Source organism: Strigops habroptila, chromosome 7, assembly GCF_004027225.2.
Source record: "Strigops habroptila isolate Jane chromosome 7, bStrHab1.2.pri, whole genome shotgun sequence".
In the NCBI taxonomy this organism is placed as follows: Eukaryota; Metazoa; Chordata; class Aves; order Psittaciformes; family Psittacidae; genus Strigops; species Strigops habroptila.
Window position 1 is genome coordinate 52,954,352 of NC_044283.2, and position 18,058 is coordinate 52,972,409.

The 18,058-nt window shown below is 44.8% G+C and overlaps 1 protein-coding gene across 1 annotated transcript in view; it reads right to left on the reverse strand.

Moving 5' to 3' along the window:
- Positions 1-5,058: 5,058 nt before the first annotated feature.
- CXXC4 (CXXC finger protein 4) overlaps positions 5,059-18,058 on the reverse strand; it is a 67,435-nt gene continuing 54,435 nt past the window's right edge. The window contains exon 3 of the mRNA XM_030491972.1: positions 5,059-5,133. The gene's annotated coding sequence lies outside the window, so the exon portion shown is untranslated. The remainder of the gene's footprint in view (positions 5,134-18,058) is intronic.

Consider the following 18,058-nt stretch of genomic DNA (forward strand, 5'->3'; position numbering starts at 1 on the left):
TGTTCCTCAGGTAAAATCCAGTCCTACAGCAGTCCGACACTAAGTTGCCGTGAACCTGAAATTGGCCGAGGGGGTTTTAAGTTTTGTTCATTGTCTTTATAGGAGAAAAAAGGACAAGTCATGGACACACAAATTTCTTCTGGCTCCTGAGCTTGGGATCTGACTCTCTCAGGTTCATGATTATATGGCTTCAGTGGCTGCATCTTTTGCCCCCTTCAGGGGGCTCATTTCTCCCAAGTGTGAGGAAGGACGTTGCTGGCAACAACAGTTCTTCACACCTTTGGCCAAACCTACTTAAGCCTAGCGACTGAGTTCCTCAAACCAGGCTCTCAGCTCCAGCAAATACAACTCAGCTCCCCTCCAATAAATGATCTTACTTCTTACAGCTTCAAGGCAAAACTGCCTGCTGAGCAGAAAAACCCACTGGCTTCAACATGGCAGAAGCAACCATGGGCTAGGCAAGCTACAATGCAAAGAGCCACCACACATGCAAACAATTCTGCGAAACACATCTTTCCTTACAGACTTGTGGGAAAATGAACCCAGAGCAAGTGTTAGGTTAATAACTGGCATCTCTTACCACTTGGGTGCTGATGGTAGTACAGCAGGGTTCAGTGGGCATCTGGGGCAAAACCCACCCATTCAATTTTTCAAAATAATCTGAATTTGAAAAATTAATTGTGTCATAGCATTACAGCAAGGGACACAAAATTAATGTCAGCATCTACCCCAATGGCAAGAAGTCCAAGTGGATAAGGGTATAGTTTCAAATATGACAAGCCTACCTTCTGGTCCCCTTTCCAAGGAACAGCATGGCACCCTGGAAGAGCAGTAGAGGAGAGGATCCAGGCGATGCAGGACTCTTTTCTTTCCACATGCAGAAAGTCTTATGCAATCTCAGCTTCATGATTCAATATTTATGAAGTCAAAATTTCTCATGATAAACAATGCAATAGCACAGCAGCATGTTTATTTGAGTTAGAAATGAGAAATGTGCAATACCTTATCATAAGACACTAGTTCTGGTTGACATATTTGCAGCGGAGAATCAATTTGTTGAATTTAGTCCTTTTGCCTGCTTGTGAATTGTCCTGAAACAGATCACAATTTCCATGAATATGTCCACAGCTCAAAATTATCTAACTAGCAACGCAAACATATTCCAGACTGAATTGCTGGTAAGCTGCTCACTGTGATTACTGCTTAGAGTATTTGATATTAAAAATTGAGCTGTGTTTTCCTTGGGCCCATAACTCACCTGATTTGTCGGTTCCCTGACTGGGTAAGCACAGCTTTTTCGAAGTACAGATATTTACAACAAGAGTTAATTGTTAGGACTCCTCCATCCTTCTTTTGCCTCTATCTGCTCTACTTTCTAGACTATAATCTCCAGAGGCAGAATTTCACAGCCTTTTGCAACAAAATGCTGTCCTCAGTCAGGGCCAACAGGCCAGGCTGAGGTATTGGCTAGAGATATGACTTTGAGGGAGGACCCCCACACACAAAAAGGAAGGGGTTTTCCTTTGTGCTTTTATTTTGCTAAAAAGCTTACACCATGTAGAGCTGATGTGAAGTTTACATCATTAATGCTGCATCTTTTGAGATCTGTGGATGAAAGATCCACATTTTAAGGATTTTTCCTTACTGGTCTGAGAGCTGTAGTGAAGTAAGGCAGAACATGTTTACTGTCATGTTTGCTGCTTGATTAGAAATGGCCAGCCAGCCAGTGGTGTGGCTCTTATCAGGATAGGAATGTCTCTGCGGTGGCTACAGTGTTACAGATGGATCTATCCAAGTTAGGTAGCTGCGATGCTGACAGCATCTCAGCCACGTGTCGCAGCAAAGACCACAAAAAAGACTCCAAAACCCACCACAGAATCAGGAAAAATCTGAGATATAGCTTGCCACCAGCCTCTAGTTACTGCTGTAATCAGTGCAACGGCACTGGCACAAATTAGCCATCTGAGATGCCGGCTCTGGTAGCACAGCAGTTACTGCAATGTCAAAATCTCTTGCTACAGGAAGCTGGGAAATACCGAGAGAGGAATGGGCACAGGTGCTTCCCCAGCCTCCCCCGTCTGCCCTGCTGTCCTGCTCCCTCCTGCCATCCAACTGAGCTCATCCACACCACGGCCTGCACATGTGCCCAAACCCTTTTACACTGCAGCTATTGTGCATTAGAGTAACTGCTGACAGGAATGAGCTTAAATAATGCTCTCCAACAATATCATTTTGATCATCTTTGGACTCAGGAAAAATTTCAGCACTGGCTTACACAGATTGCATTTTTATTTGCAGCTCTGTAAGCTTTGGATTATTATATTGAAAGAAGGTGGCTGCATATAAAGCCAGCTCTGCAAAGCACTGCAAACAGGACAGGCTCTCATTTCAGAAGACGTATGGCAAAAATTCAGCCACCACAGAAAGAATCTGGAAACCCATCACACATGCATAAACTCCTCTTCCAGTAAATGTTACTAATTTCCTCACAGATCCCCCATCAATGTTTTCAACTGAGGTAAATGAGTGTCACATATCTAGGTTGTTGGGGTTTTTTTCCTACTCTGCACCTAAATCTATTTTATTATTTTATCATATGCAGATTAGCTATTAACATGCAAGTACTTGCAGGGTAGACACGTAAATCCAGGCCCCTGTGAGAAGCAAGCCCTTTCCATTTCAAGAAGTCATCTACCTGCTAATCCATTTTACAGCACGCAATCTTTACCAGTTGCTTTTGCCTGTCACAGCTTTCCACTGTTTTACAGAGAATAACATGTTATGGAGAAGCGTGTTCATTCACAGCCCACAGCATTACCTGGGCCTACAGCAGCCCTTCACAGCAGAAAAGGAGGGGTTTTTTTCTTAGTATCATTGCAAGAAAGGTCTACATTCTCGAAAACAACATGAATAGGAAGGCTTTTCCCCGTATAATGTGAGCGATACTGAATTCCATCCTTCTGTGGGTGCAGTGATGTGAAAAATAGAAAACCTGCACCGCCTGACCCCATGGGTCTGTTTTACATCTGGAGAACCAAACGCAAATAAGACACGCCTGGAAATGAAAGCGTGTGCCATTTGGAAGGGGAAAAAAAAAATGGTTTTTAAATAAATTCTTCATTTGGAGCATGGGAAACAAAGAATGGCCGTGCTCTGGCCAAGTATCCAGTGTCCCGCAAAGGCATTTGGATCCACTGGTGACAGGAGAGGGATTTTCTGGAGGGCAGTGGGTACCACTTTGGGAAAGCCCAGAAGCCCCTGCTGACTTTATGTCTGTCTCTGAAGGGCTGAGCATAGCATGGGCACATTGGTACCATCCTCTTCTGGAGCAACCTGCTTCCCACAGAGCTCTGCTAAGCCCCCACTCACCAAGTTATGGATGGAAGAAACAGCAGCTGCTCCAGCACTTGGCATACGCCACAGTTTAATCAGGCTCTGCCTCCAAATATTAACGGCATAAATAGACTTATGAACTACAAAGTACTTCAAGAGGTCATCCAGCCCATTTCCTTGATTTAAGGCTGGATTAGTTACAGTATATCATTCCTGCCAAAGCTAGATCTAATATGCTCTTCAAGATGCTCAGCAATGGAGATTTGACAGCCTCTGCAGGCTGCTGTCTCACCATCATTACCATTACAAAGTCTCTCCTTGACGCCTAACTCGATTCTTCCTGGCAGCGATTGAAGACCACTGCTCCTCTCCTAGCCACCAGAGATGGAGGAGATTATTCCCAGCTCCCTTGCAGTGGCCTTTCATCTCTGCAAAGACTGCCTCCACACCTCCTCTCAGTCCTCACCTCTCCAGGCTAAACACAAGTTCAGTCATTTCTTGGTGGCACATTTCCTTCTCACCTCTCTCCCCACAGGTTTGTGCAAGCAAACAAGATCAATACGGTTACAGAAACTGGGGAGAAGGCTTGTACCTAGGTGAAACCACCCAAGAGAAACTCTAATGTGCTGTCTGGCATTTACACAGAAAGTTGTGCAACTATTTACCAAGCGCTCAGTAAACACTGTTTTTAAACACAGCAACCCCTGTATCACGCCGCCAACAGTCATAGACAGCTGTTTCAAATAAACAGGCAGCAGATCTGAAATAGTATCACACTACTGCCTTAATTATTAGCCCTTTGGTCTTCTATCATGTGTAAATAGGCACCTTAGTGAGCACTTTTGGGGGAAAGAAACACGAATCATAATCAGCCTGTATGAAAAAGGACACCACACACAGACCAGGCTAGGAAAGGTATTGCAAAGAATTGCTTCCTCACTGAAAAAAGTACCCCAGTTATCTATAAAAAATATATATATATCTCAATCCAAATGCACAGAAAAAGCAAAATGTGACTGATGTGACAGAGAATGCCAGGTGCCACCTGCTGTTACAACCTGCTTTAGCTGTGATACATGTAGCACACACGTACCAACGCTGATGATAATTACAACATGCAAATGCTGCTTTAATGTGAATGCATCCATCCAGGTCCTCATTTTGTGGAAATGACCCCTGGATCTGCATATGGTTTCAACCAACAGCTGGTAATGTCTGCAGACTGGTGACTCAGTGAGGTGTCAAACTCAGTGTGTTGCACTTGCAGCCAGTAAGAGGGCAGGTATTTAGTGGATACCAAATGGGGACAGTAACTCTGAAATCGACGTTGAAGCCTGTTTATGAATACAAGTCTAAATATCTGTAACCCACTGCGTGTGTGAGCATCTCATGCATCCATCCATCTCTGGTGCAAAGTCCTGCCATTTGTTACAACTGTCTGTCTTTACACTTACCCTCCCAGAAGCTCATGTTTTTATAGCTGGACACACCAGTTGTTGGTGGTGATAAAGATGATTTTAACTTTGGCAATATCTGTGCTCAAGTGCCAAAGCACTGCCTTGCTCCAAATTTTCAGCACTCGTTCCTTCAGCTTTAAGGTTTACCTGTCTCTGGGCTGGCAGCATGTCTCAGCAGGGAATCTTTAAGGATGATTTCTGAGCTTGTGCTTGCTTCTTGTTAAAAATCCAATCCAGCGCTGCAGTATTCTCTGTGCTGTGGCTCATGGTTAGCTTATGGTGGTGGGATAACATGGCTGATTTGCAAGTCATGAAGCCCTTCCTCAGTATCTTTATGCAGTAACTGAAAGGAGGAGCACACACAAAATGGGGATGAAAGGCTTTTTTTCTAAAAGGTGATATTTGATCAAAGGTGGTTTTGTGAACAAGAAGAGAGGAGTGAGCAGGTACAGCAGGACTTGTGCTTCTTGCTGGCTGCAGAGAGCCTTGGCTGCTATGGCAGGCTGTGCTCAGACCGATACGCCATCGCTGAAATGGGCAGGAAGATAATTTTCGCAAACGACATCAAGGACTATATTTCTGTTGAGATTTAAGACACTCAAAATTCATTACAAGTGCAAACTTAAAATTATTTTTTTTAAAAAAAGCTTTCTTTTTTTCATAATCAAGATAACTTTCAGTAGCAATATACATGAAATCAACAGGCACACTTTATTAATTCAAATGAAACACGAACTACTCAGTACACTCTTGCAACATGCCAAATGACCTTCATGAAAACCAAAGCCCCAAAAATGCCAGGATTGTGGGGTTTCATTTTGCAGTCAGTTAATAGGGAAAAGCATGGCTTTCTCCATAGCTCACCCAAACGTCATGCGAAGCTGCAAAAGCAAAATGGTCCCTTCCCAGTGGTCACCAACCCCAGCATGACTGGGGGTTTCTCAGCCCCCCTCAAGCCAAATGAGAAGATGGGTGGATGCAATGTGCCCCACAGAAGAGCAGTATCCACGCAGATGGAACCACAAGAGACAAGAACCAATGGTCACTGGCAGCAGGCGCTAAGCCAGCATGTTCACCTCAGTTTGCACAGCGCAGAGGACCTGGCCGCCATCCCAAAAGTAAGATGATGCTGCAGTCTAGGATTGCATTCCTGGGACAAGAAGGACAGCTGCATCATTCCTCCAGGCTCTCTTGCTGCACTCCTAACCCTCCCCAGCTCCTTTAACCACTTGCAGAAAGTCAGATGGCCTAGCAAAGAGGCGATATCCGCCTTGGACTCAGTGCAGAAGCATCCTAAACAATCTGGTCCTCACAGTGGTAAGCACCCCATGAAACACGAAAATCCTTTGTTATAAAGTGTGTGTTTGGCTGCTTTCTCTGATTTTTCAGGGTGGTTTTCTTTCCCTTCACATGCATGCCTGGATGTATCCACCCTCAGTGTCTCCTATTGCGCTAGCTTGCTTAAATCTGCTTCTGCAGAAACACATGGCAAAGACAGCTCATGGCCAATTCCTACCTGAGATATTTTCACTTCACCTCAACAAATATTCCTTACTTCACACTGTTTATACAACAAGTCTTCTCTCGATTACTTTGACAGGAAAAGGAAGAAAAAGAACAAGAAAATAAAACATAAAGTTTCTGAATAGATTATGAAGAGAACAATGAAATAACCCTCCAAAACCCCAATCTGTCTAGGTGCCAAAAGGTCCGGTGTGTGGAAGTTGAGTGCTGCACTGAAAGATGACCCAAGCAAAGTACCCCAAAGGACGGGAGCATCTGCAGGGCACACACAGGCAGCGTGCAGGCAGGGTGAAGGAGCAAGGCAGGCACACAGAGCTGTGCCTTTGTATCACACTGCTGGTGGAAGAATTCAGGGGTTTATGGTTGGCAGATCACACTTTACCTTATTTAGACCCAGTCAGAGAAAAACACAGGCAAATATCACCTATAAAAGAGGTTCAAGTCAGCCTTTGCCTACCACAGGCAAGTATGCGCTAACAAATGCAGAAAGAAATCTGGCTCCCTCTGGAGAAACGCAGATGATGGACTAAATATCATGAGTGATCAATTGTTGCACGAATGCGGAATGCATTTAACCCTTTCCACCCTCCCAAAGGCCATTACAAGATCTTTTACTTTTCCTAGACTCCTCCCCTGACACACACAAGCAGGTGATATTTGGCCTTATATAAATAAAGTAGACAACCAGAGAGGAGTAGCTCCAGACCAAGGTGCCTGCATGGTTATAGCCTACCCAGCAACAGAGTCCCTGGGGCCAAACAGCCTCATAGCCCATCTGGGAGGCATTTCCTTTCCATAGCAGCATACATGAAGTGCAGATGACATGTCTGAATTACATCACAGCCAGCCACGATGGTTTGGTCTCTTACAGTTGCATTGACAGGTGAATTATCTGTGCATTCACACAATTACCCTTTTACTGTTAATTTTTAGGGCTTCACAATAATTTTGCCACCTGCTTAAATCTACTCCAGTCCATCTTCCCTCCCCATTGGTAGATAGAGTGTGTCTGGTCTAACGTTTTCAAAACTGACTTTAAAAAAGCCAGCGCAGCAGTTGCCTTTGAACCACCAGCCCACGTGGACTCATGCCTGAGAATTTGAACAGCAGCTGTTGCACAAAGTCACCTATTCATTAGGCTTCCAAGGAGAGACGATCAAATTACTCGATACAAATAATTTATCTGACGATTTTCTCTTAGCAGCGCATCTACACACAGGACACTTTTCACTGGTGCAAAACTAATCTTTTCATTTTTTCTTTTTCCCACAAAAATGTGCTAAAAGTTTTGCTGTTTCTCTCGACAGTTGCTAAGAATGTTCATTATTTGTGGGTCAGTATTTGTGCTGAGAGATTTGCACGTGCTATTGTTTCCACACTCTGCTGAGGTGACCTACACTGCGAAACAGGCCTGAGTAAAATTGCTGAAGCTTTGTCTTTCCTCCATAGGTAGTATACCAAGAGTTGAACGTGAAGAAGCTGGCCCAGGGAATGTTATGATATTGCAAGGCTGTTTCTCCCTGGCAACCCACCAATATGGGCCAAGGCAGGGAGAGCACTTGATGTTATAAATGGATCCCAAATTTAAACCTGCCTGGGCTCTTTCCTCGGGCTGAGACAGAAAAACATGTATATAAAAGCCGGTATCTGTTGGCTGTTTAGCAAGTTTACATTCCATTTTCTCTTGTCATGCTGACACAAATTATTTGCTTTTGTGTCTGGATTGCTATTTGCAAAGGGTGTAGTGACTACTCTTAGCCGTTCTTATTTGATTAACTGTCTAAAAGCCAGTTCTGTTGTGGCGAGTGGAAAGTTCCTTATTGAGTGGCACGGAGCCTGTAAATAACAGAAATTCACTTTTTGTGTGCATGGTTGGAATCCACTCATCTATTCCATTTCATGCCACGCTACCAAGCATGCTGGTGAGGGTCCAAGGGGGTCCCGTGCCAAGTGCTGGGGGCCACAGGCTCCCTCCCCATCCATTCAGGACAGGACTTGGCGGGTGGGCTGGCAGTGGCTCAGCACACTCACCTACTGCCAAATGCAGGCTCTGCCCCAGGAGTGGCAGCTTGGTCACCCCTCAGCATTTAATGCAAAGGGACATGAGCAGCCACAGGATGATGTTTAATGATGTCAATTAATCTGCATCACAGCAACACCCAGGCACCTCAGCCACAGACCCGGTCCTTGCCACTGAGTGTAGATGGGGGGGGTCTATGGACAAGCAGGTGCCTCAGCCCCCCGAGTGTCACCACCCCACACAGGACCCCTGCTCACAGACCTCAGCTGGCTTTAAAGAGAGAAAATGTCCCTCCGTGTGCTGCGGCTGTGTGTCAGCCTGCGGCGTGATGATTGATGACACAGCTGCCTCTGCAGCCCCTGTCAGAGAGCTCTAATTTAATTAATGGCTTTCAGCATGTGAGTAACATAACTCCTGCAGCACCCCGGCGGCCCAGGGGAGTGTGGGGACCACAAGGTGGCTGCTCGCAGCAGGGAAATCCAAGGGTGGGAAGACAGATGTGCATACACAAGGGCCAGATGCAATCGGGCACCTCTCAGGTTGGCATTAACCTTCATGTAGGCAGGGGCACATACAGCCTTCGTTTGGCGTGCCTCCCTCATCAGGACAACAGCAGCAGCTTCCCAAGCTGCCGTGCATCTGCCGCCTGTCTGACATGTCCTCAGGAAAGCTGCAAGGAGGTAGGCGCCACCACACGTGCCTCCCGACATCCTGCTCAGCTTTCTGCCTGCCATGCACAAGTGGAAACGCCTGGACCCAGGAGCAGAGAGGAGTTTGACAGGTGGAAAAGAGTCATTTGTCTTCCCCTTTATCGGTAGCAAGGGGAGGCCTGAAAGGGTTAAGGTGCCTGCACAGTCCAGATGTACACAGAAAAAAAAAAAAGGAATCCTAAGCTTTCCTGAAATCTGGAGAACTCAGAAGAATGTGGCAAAAGTATTTCCCAGTTGCTAAATACTGCAGGATGGCTTTTCTCTTCTACAACGGTGTCTTTCCTTGGCAGGGGGGTCAGGGATGTGGAGCTAATCTCCCCAAGAACAAGAAACTAGCTTAGAGAAAAGCTGGATAACATGACGTGTTGTCTCTCTCCTCGTCACCCCTCCCCCAGAATCCATCCAAGTTTAGAGAGTGAACCTGCACCCAGATGTCCCTAATTCAGTCATGCCTAAGCAGAAAGAGTATTGCCAAAATACTGAGTAAATTAGAACCAGTTTTCGGGAATGGTTGCCTTGGGAGAGGGAGTTGGGGGAGTTGCCTGCAAGCCCCAGCTTACTGAAATGGAGGGGTTCTCCTGTCTCCCGCACCCTAAAGTCCCGTCACTGATGAAGAGGTTACCAGAGTAACCCCTGAGCTCGGTGATATCTCCATTTCTTGATGAAACAACAAAGCTCAGCCTTCAAGAGAAAAGCTGCTCTCTTCCACACCAGGACTTCTCACTCCAAGAAAGAGTCCTGAGTACGCTTTTGGTTTCCTACTGAATAGAAAAAGAATAAGAGTGAAGGAAATATCTCAGAGAACTTCATTCAACTCCTAAAACGGTCCCTAGCCAAAATGGGTTTGGGGTAAAGGTAGGGATTTTGCTATCTTCAACATGCCCTGCATCATTTGTCATTTTCTTTGAGATGAGCCAGTCTCATTCAACTCTGATATTTACCGGTAAAAATATTTCTCTATCTTGTTTTCCTGGAATATTTCATCCTGGCACTGCAGTCAGGCATTTCTGAAGAGTATTTGCTTCTGCTCATTCACCTCTTCAACTTCAGACCAGGTTTTAAAAATAGTAAGCTTCTACTTCTTTTTCTTCTACTTTTTTTCCCCTTCCCTTGCCTTTTCCTTTTCATTACAAGATACAGCTAGAGAGAGGGAGAGACACAGAGATTTTCCTTTGTTTTGGACTTTCAGTTGGACCAAAGACTTGTGCTTCAGAAAAGCTATGCTGCTCTCCCAAAGGCCATCCTTCACTTCTGTTATGGCTCGTTGCCTCGCCTCCCTACATGAGAGAAACCCCCCAACAATATCATCTCCCTCGAGCTCTAAGAAAACAGGTAATGATGCATGGATGTGCAATGAAATTTCAGAAATGTGCACTGACTTTTTAGAAATATGTCAACTGACAAATCAAAAATAAAATAAAAAGTAGGACCTGGCCAATATTTAAGCCGTGAAGTCCCCAATAACACTGACTCTGACCTGCAGCCCCTCTTACAGCACAGCAACACTTGCCCAACACTTTTTGTTTAAGGTTTACCCCCAAAATGTGACTCAGTGCTTGACCCAAAAGATGGTTTGCTTAAAGTTGTTAGTCTGTTGCCAGCCTGCTGCTGACCGACTGCCAGCAGCCCTGGACTGTGTTGTGTACAGGGTTTTTACAGGTTTTACTATTTGAAAAGCCTTAGAAAAAGATAACTTTGGTTGTATAATGACCTGGCCAAAGTACAGAGATATCCATGATGAAGGACTCTGTATTTTGTGCTTACAGTGAGGCAGAGGGATGGTGTTACCTTCTGAGCTAGGTACAGGAGCCAAGCTGTGGATGTAAATACACAAACAAGTCAATAGAAATATATGCGTATAGCCTCTGTGTTGAGTCATATTGGGTTTCATTTTCCTATAGATATATGTATTTATGGCGGTACCATATGCTGCATACCCTAAGATTTACTATCAGGTGGATGTGCAAATTGAGATAGCTGCACACCATTTCTAGTGTGCATATATATACATATATATGTAACCACATGAATGAAAATATATATACATTTCATTTTTGCTTAAGACTCCTTTTTAACATGCTCTACAAGTAACTGTAGAAAGCAACTATGTACGCAAGTGTGTGTATAAACCTGCAGGTGTGTTTGTGTATTCCCACTTGCACTCAGACCAATGTGCGTATGTGGATGTCAGAGCAGGGCAGCAGACGATATACAATTACGCCTGTTACAGCATGTATGTGTGTGGATACAAGCACCAAGCCATGCACAGCCCCGGTACTGCCATGCAGGCAGCAGTGTTGCTCAGCAAGCAGGGCAGGGAACAGGCAAATAAACACCAGCAGAGAGGCTGTCGTGGTAGATGCTGGTGGGTGGCAAGGCCGAGCCTGACACCTGCATGGGCTTTCTCAGCTCCTAATTTACCCTGCTGGGCTGTGATTGAAAACAAATAGGACATGGTTCACTGCGGATAGGCTTGAACCACAGGGGATGTGGTTGGCTGTACACCAAAGTGCCGGGCAGCATCTGGGTGTCAGCCTAAACCCAGGCTAGGAGGCTGCAGCCCCACATGTGGCCATCCTTCCTATCATATTTTTTATGGCTTATTTTAACCACTTAATCAAATTGCACTCCTCTGCTTTTCACTGTAAGTAGCTCAAATCACATTTGGACAAAGCAATTTTGAAACATATTTTATTGATACGGGAAAAATTTAATGCTCATCAGTACCTTAGAGAAACCCTATAGAAATAGGTTTAGAAACAATCATGTGCTTGTGCATGTTATGCGTTTTCTGGTTTCTCTTACTCAGCTTTTCAAATTACAGCTATTTACATTAACTAGGCTTTGCATTTCCGCAGGATTACAGGCTAGACTCTCAGTTCTGTGCAGGGGGCTCGCTGCTCCATGGCTGTAATGCACTAGTGTGCCCATTCCACCTGTACAGGCATCCTAGCTGTGCAAACCCCATCTTCCCAGCTTCCCTGTGCCACTGCTGGACTCATGGCTTGACCAGACATGGAGCACAACATTGAACATAACAGCGTCATTAGTGGTCACCACTGCAGGGACTGATTAGTGTGGTCCCCAGACGGTGCCAGGGCAGCCAAAGCCTGGAGGACATAGCAGTGGCACTAAGCATGGTGCAGCTTTGCCACAAGATCGTGACTTAGAGCTAGGCTCTGATCTTGCTTACCTTCATGCACAATCCACAGCATCCCATTAAAACTTGATATCTTTTCCTCCAGACTCAGCACAAAATAAATCAGAAGTCCAGGCCTCCTACCTTTCAAATTTGTATTTTCCCTCCTCCTCCTTTTCACATTTGTATTTTCCTTCCTCCTCCTTTTCACTTGATGAAAATCTCTTCTCTGCAATGTTCAGTTGGCAGTTGTGCAAATTACATCACAGGGGATAAAAGCCCAACTTTTCCCCACGTGTAACACACTCACACTGGCAAAGAACTGGGCTGAAGGGCTCAGAAGGAGAGGTACGCAACAGGAAGAGGAAAGAGAGGCTGTGAATTTCCCTTATGAAAAGATGAGAGGGAAGTGTGTTATGTCTTCTCTGAAGCTGCAGGAGAATTGTTTTCATATAAAATATTTGAAAAGTTTGCTATGGGGCTTTCTCCCACTCTTTCAGAAAAAAAATATGAGCATTATTTACTTTGTTCTAGAAATATTTTCAGAATTTAAAAGTAATCCCTGTTTTATAGGCCTGGTATACTTACTCTCTTTACATATGCTATAAAAGCAAAATATTTTATATGTCTTATTCAAATCTATAAAATATCATTGCAGAAAATTGTTAGGTTTAATACTCAAGCTGAACTTTTATGAATAGCTACTCCATTAGATTTACACACTGACTTTTTAGAGTTAGAAATGACACTGTAAAGCACAGGAATAGCTGGGATATTTATTTTAAAGGCTACATTACACATGATTTTCTGATAACAATTCCTTTTCTGCTCAGCTTATTACCTTATTGCTCCCTGACTCTTTTTCTCAAACAAGTTGCAAGGTGCAAACCCAGCACTTGCAGTGACAGATGTTGGAGGGACTGAATGCTCCTTGCAGATCCTCCAGAGTTTCTTTTCCTGCTTGTCCCCACGCCCAGCAGGTATTTCCCACCCAGCAGAGGTTGTCCCATGCTGGGCTCAAAGGCACAGTCCTGTTGGGCATTGGATGCACTAATGCAAGTCATGAGCTGCTGTCTAAGGTGAGATGCAGAGCCGCAGCTAGGTGTATTTGCAGGTGGCTGGAAACCATTTCAGTTTGAGTATGCGCACAGAAGTATATCTTCTTCCATGTCTGTATGTTCACAGGCACATACACACTTATGGACCTCCCATACTTCTGTCTGGGGTATCCTGGACAAGGAAATGTATGTACAGCATACAAGGGCAAATACAGCCCATCCCAAAAACATCAGTAAAATGTCTGCACCTATGCTGTGCGACCGCTGGAATTTCCAGGTCTCCTGCTCTCCACCTGACCTTACTGCCTGAAGTACTCAGCTTCCACACAAATATTATTTCAAAGCCCAAAAGACATGTCTGACGAAACTGGGTAGCTTTATATCCTGCAAATGCCTTCTTACCATGGCATGAAACCATGACAGTACATTGCAGTCCAACATGCACCATCACTGCCACATGAGCGTAATGTGTTGCAACAACCACAGCCATTTGCATGGTCTGGGGCGACAAGGACCTTCTGGAGACCAGGACTACTGCAGGAATATCAGCAATCCCACTAGCCACAGGCAAATGCTGGATTTAAGGTGGCTTGGAACATGCCTGTCTTTGAAGACGGGTGGTGAGCTCATACAGCAGGTTTCCCTATGTAAGGGATCCCCATTTTTTCTCTCGAAGACCCCAGTGCTGCTGCTCCCAGAGATGATACTCTGGACTAGATGTACAGCTGGTGGTGCTTCTGCATCCCTTGGTGTGTCTCCTGCTTTTACCTCTTCTATTTCTGTATTCATTCTCTAAGTTTTTCAAGATGCTGAGGAACAGAAACCACAAGGTAAGAAACAGCATTTCAGCCAGCTCTCAAATTTACCTGGTGCTGGTGACCACCCTCCTGCCCTGGCCATGCCCAGGGTGTTTGAGCAGTACAGCAGGTACGTGCAGTCCCAGCAGCCAAAACCAGCCCCACAACTTGCCACAATTCACCCTGAAATGCTAACAAGCAGTGAGCAGCAGTACTAAATGCCTGGATGAAAGCAGGCAGGTCTCTGTGTGTGTTCAGGCCTCAAAAGAAGAAAACATTTGTATTGCATTTTTGAGCTAATGACAGAAAACTTCTCCCATTGAGATGAAAAAAAAAAAATAAAAGGCCTGTGGCCCATAACGCTCATATCCTACAGCTTCAGGCATCCTTTTCCTCTGTCTGTCATTTTTATATATGCATATATAAAAAGTGTGATAGCCTGCCACTTTCTACATATAAAAATTTTATAGTGGGCACCAGTGGCGACCACTATATTTTAGTGCACTAGAACAATTTCCATAAGGATACCACCTTGATTTTGCAGCCTTACAGTTTCCCAGAACATTACATTTAGGGATCAAAATGTTGCTGCTTGTTCTCTGCGTGGAGGTTAAGGGACAGAGGAGAGTGCTTTCCTCAAAGCAGAATTATTTCAGCTCTCTTTTTCTATACATGAATGAAAGAGGCTTTTTCCTCCATTATTTATAAGCAGCATTTCATATTCTTACAGACAGCTACTATGTTTGGTTGGGTTAGGGTTTTCTTTTTATTTTCAGGCAAAAGTAGGGATTTGATTTATAGGGATGAAACAAGTTAAACTTGCATACTGAGGATACGACAAGGAGTTTTCTTCATCTGTTCTTGAGCAAGCATATGTAAGAGCACTATACCATGTTCAAGTAGGAGCTAGAGCAATACTTTACTACAGGCTCAGAAAGCTTACAGCAAAGGGCTTGTAAGGCCTCATGGCCAAGTGTTATTGAGGTCTCCTCCTCTTACTTTTGTTTCATTAACAGAGGGTTTTGTTGAAATCTGAAGAGAGGATTGAGGGAGCACCAAAGAAAAGCCACCCATGACTGTTTCAGTAGCACTCTACTGCTATCTTCCTGCAGGGCTGTGGCCAAGTCCTTCAAATGACACCTGAGCTTCTCCCAAGAGAATAGGGGACCCAGTGCCCACCTCCTGTGCTCAGGCAGAGCTTTCTCCTGCCAGCTCCGGGCATGTTTATGGGGTGTAGCAGGTGTAACCACACTGATCATTCAGCCATATGGGAACTGTGAATGACTAGCAGGGTTTGCGGTTTAAGTTACTAGTGAGACCATTTAGGATGAGACAGTACTGAAGCATCTATGTATTCGTGTGACACAAGTGAATGAATAGCATTGCTGAGACAATAAATGCCCCAAAACTAGGTAGTAATTAAAAAAGAAGGAAAAACCTCTACAAAAGTCAGCACCTCCTTCTGTTCCCCCAGAATTTCATGCTTCAGCCCATCTATATTATCCCCTTTATCCTCGCCATTGACCCTATGGAGCACTGCAGTTGGTACTGTATAGGACAACAACTGTAAGGTTGTTTTCCACGTGTGGTCCAGACTGACTACCTTCTCCCCATTTGGAGTTTGTCATTCTCCTCTCAGATACAGCAGAAGCATATGGTTCTCAGAGACCCTCTGTGAGCTGAAGGAGTTCCCCATCCTTGAAAAATCAGATTTATGTCTAGGTAGGAAGTGCATTGGGCACGCCAGCGTGGAAGATGAGCCTACTGTATGCTCGTAACCTACTTATTATTGCTTATCTACTAATGAATAAGGCCTCAGGAAGTCAGGTTTAAAACAAAACCAAAATTGATAGCTAGGAGAAATGAAAAAGAAAGTGAATTTTCAAAAGCACTTAGCATCAACTTCTAATGAGCGCATTGATTTCCAGCACCATTTCCAGTGAAATAGCTCCAATATACGAAATAGACCATAAATACAGCAAAGATCTAATACTAAATCATAAGCACCTCATACCCTAGTGTTCAGACCGAGGCTGGAGCATGTGACTATTTGGAGTACCTTCTCTTTTAGGACTCAGCTTGAGGCACTCTGCATTTTCACAATCTGCTCATAATTTGGCAGCTAAGGCAGCCAGAAATGCTGGCTCCTAAAAGTTTGCAGACACTTCAGAAAAATCCTGGTGTTCAAACAAAACTGCCTGAGAAGGTTGGCCATCCTAGATGGCAAAAGGCTGGAAGCTGCTCAACAGCAACGTGCGGAAAACAAAGTCAGTAAGTACTGAAACAGTTTTAAAAGGTCAGTGGTGTAGGAAGCAGACATTGAAGTGTGTGTGGGGGAACATAAATAAATGTAAATCCATCCAGTCTTGCCTACTACAAGACATTAAATATTTTCCAGCGACTCTGTGTTAGCTGCTGTGTACCTGGGCTCCAAGAAGTGTTTCCGCCTGCTCACATGGGAGCTGCTGTGAGACAGCGAATGGCCCCAAGCCAGGGGTTTCCCAAAGGCAGCATCTTGCCAGCCTCTCACCATGCTGCCAACCACTGCTTTTTTATCCCTAGCTAAACTGGTGTGGTGGTTTAGGCTGGGTTTTTTTCCCCAGTGTCCCTTGGCTCTGAAATGAATTCCTGTGGGATTTGAAAGAGCCAAGATGTGCTGACCTCTAGCTTGCACTCTCCAGTCAGGCTATTTTCATGGTGTGTTGCCAAGGTGATGCTGGGAAAGGCTCAGGATGGCCCAGAGCAAGGGGCTCAGGCTAATTTTAGCGAGGGACAATTGTGTCATTTGGATGGGTTTGTGTTTTCAGGGTATTATTTTAATTTTATATACTGAACGGCGTCTATTAAGGCACTCTGATCCATCAAGACTGGGCTTAAAGCACTTATCTAAGGTTACGCCATCAAAAAGAGCCACTCATAGAGGTTATGTGCAGGGACTGGGCATACAGTATGCAGTGCAGATGAGCCAGATCCTAAATTCACTTTCCGTAGCATCCACATCCCCAGTGTGCGGGTAATGCTGGCCAATTACTCTGGCTTCTGTGAGTTTCTCTTTTGTGCCTGCAGGTACTGAGGGATGAGCCATTCAAAATCACTGGAGAATGAATAAATATTTGACTTTTTTTTTGTTTTAAACCTTTTTGTTTGTCATTTTCAGGCTTCACTTAACAGCTGGAATAGGTAGTTTATCTCTTTTCCTTGCTGTACATCTCTCGGGTATCAAAATAAATATACAGGAAACAGTAGAAGGTGTGCTGGTTTTGGCTGGGATAGAGTTAATTTTCTTCATAGCAACTAGTATGGGGATACGTTTTGAATTTTCGTTGTTTTCTGTCCTTCCAGGCAAAAAATGAAAGGTAAAACTAAAAAGCATAGCAGCAGCCACACTGGACAGCTTTCTCTCATCATCTTTATATGTTAAGAGAAGGTCTAGGTCTGAGGGTGGACCTCCATGGGTGAACTAGGGTGCTGTTGTGCTGAACACTCAGAGTGAGGTGTATGGCATCTATATGTGCTTCAGAGGCCCACAGGGGAAACTCTGGGAGAACTTTGGGTGGGATGGAGAAAAGGGGGCCAGGTAACGACTCACAGTGTGAATTCAGCTGTTGCCCGTGGAAAGTGTGGCTGAGAATCTAATTTTTGGTGTTACTTTCCAACACTTTGGTGAAATATTGCTTCCTTTGATGAAAACAAGCAGCCTGTCTGGACCGCCAGAGGCAGACCCTCGCGTTGCACATTTACACAGACGAGGAGATCAGCTCAGCATGAGCACAGCAGGACTGGCCATGGGGATAGGTGCCCACACGCCTCCCCGGCAACCAAAGCAGCTCCTGGAAGGTTAATTTTTAGCCATGGTGTATATTCACATGCTGGGCATATGGTGCCCTTCCCTGCTATATTATCATCCTCAGCAAGCAAATATCCCCTGGGCCAAATTCACCCTCCGCGACTGGAGTTGCACTGGGGTGGAGCAGGACCTGGCTATGGAGAGGTTGTTTTAAGAGGATGCTGAAACAGAAT